Source organism: Tasmannia lanceolata, unplaced genomic scaffold (genome assembly GCF_043159265.1).
Source record: "Tasmannia lanceolata isolate RefF3 unplaced genomic scaffold, GAP_Taslan_0.1 ptg001330l, whole genome shotgun sequence".
NCBI classification, from domain to species: Eukaryota; Viridiplantae; Streptophyta; class Magnoliopsida; order Canellales; family Winteraceae; genus Tasmannia; species Tasmannia lanceolata.
The window spans coordinates 782-2,500 of NW_027519990.1; positions in this window are offsets into that span (position 1 = coordinate 782).

Below are 1,719 nucleotides of genomic sequence, written 5' to 3' on the forward strand. Positions count from 1 at the left end.
CTTGAGTGCAAGGCTTGTGTGCATTGCTCGAGTGCATGGCTTGTGTGCAAGGGTTGTGCGCAAGGCTAGTGTGCGGGGCTTGTGCGCATGGCTAATGTGCACGGCTTGTGTGCATGGCTACCGTGCAAGGCTAGTTTGCATGGCTAGGGTGCAAGGCTCGCATGCGAGGCTAGTGTGCAAGGCTGCGTGCAAGGGAAGCGTGCAGGGCGAGTGTGCGAGGCCACTGTGCACGGCGCCAGCACTAGCGAGCCATCATCCGCGTTGCCATGGCTCGCTTGGCCTTGGCTTGCCAGGCCCCGACACGAGCAATCGCGCATTTTCTTTGCAACCGACCATCAATGCCGCCCAACGGGGCCAGCACGAGCAGTCATCCGCGGTCCCCTGGCCCTGCGCACGTTTGTCTTTGAAACCGAGCATCAATGCCACAGAAAGTGCCGGGGCGCCAGCTGGAGCCATCATCCGACGTGCCATGGCTCGCTTGGCCTTGGCTTGCCGGGCCCCGACACGAGCAATCGCGCATTTTCTTTGCAACCGACCATCAATGCTGCCCAACGGGGCCAGCACGAGCAGTCATCCGCGGTCCCCTGGCCCTGCGCACGTTTGTCTTTGAAACCGAGCATCAATGCCACAGAAAGTGCCGGGGCGCCAGCTGGAGCCATCATCCGACGTGCCATGGCTCTGGTCCCATGGTCTTCGCAACCGAGCATTCGTGACACCCGCGGGGCCAGGACACCAACCCTTCCGACACGAGCATTCGCGCATGTTCTTTGGCCACACAACGGCGCCAGCACGAGCAAAATCATCCGCGGTGCGGTGGCCTTGCACGGCCTTTTGTCTTTGGAACCAACCATCAGTGCCACGGGAAGTGCCGGAGTCCCGGCATCCGCGGTGCCAAGTCATTGCGCCCTTGGTCTCTGCAGCGGGGCATGCCGGGCACTCCCAACCATTGCAAGCAAGCAAGCAAGCAAGAAAGAAAGTAAGTAAGTAAGTAAGTATTACATATAGGGGCGGGACATGCGGGGAGATCTGCGAAACGTGCATTACGGGGCACACGCGTACCTACCGGGGCATACCGACCCCTATTGGGGCACACGTGTGCATATCGGGGCATACCGGGCCTATCGGGGCACACGCGTACATACCGGGGCATACCGAGCCCTACTGGGGCACACGTGCGCATATCGGGGCGTACCAAGCCTATCGGGGCATACGCATGTATCCCAAGGCATACCGAGTCTATCCGGGCATACGCGTTCATACCGGGGCGTAACGGGCCTATCGGGGCATACTTGGGCATATCCGGGCAAAAAATGCCCAAAACTTGCGCAACCTTGGCAACCGTGGTCCATTCCTCTCTATATGCCTAGCCTTGCCAACCGTGGTCCATTCCTCACTATATGCCATGGCCTTGTGCCCATGGTCTTCCCAAGACAGCGTCCAAGGCCCCCGGAAGGCCAAGGGAGCCCAACCCAGCAATGCCCTGCTATGGCAAGCCAAGGCCAAGCATTCCGGTGCCTATCCGGGCAAAAATGCGATTCCTCTCTATATGCCTAGCCTTGGCAACCGTGGTCCATTCCCCACCATATGCCATGGCCTTGTGCCCATGGTCTTCCCAAGACAGTGTCCAAGGCGCCCGGAAGGCCAAGGGAGCCCAACCCAGCAATGCCCTGCTTTGGCAAGCCAAGGCCAAGCATTCCGGTGCCTAACCTTGGCAACCGT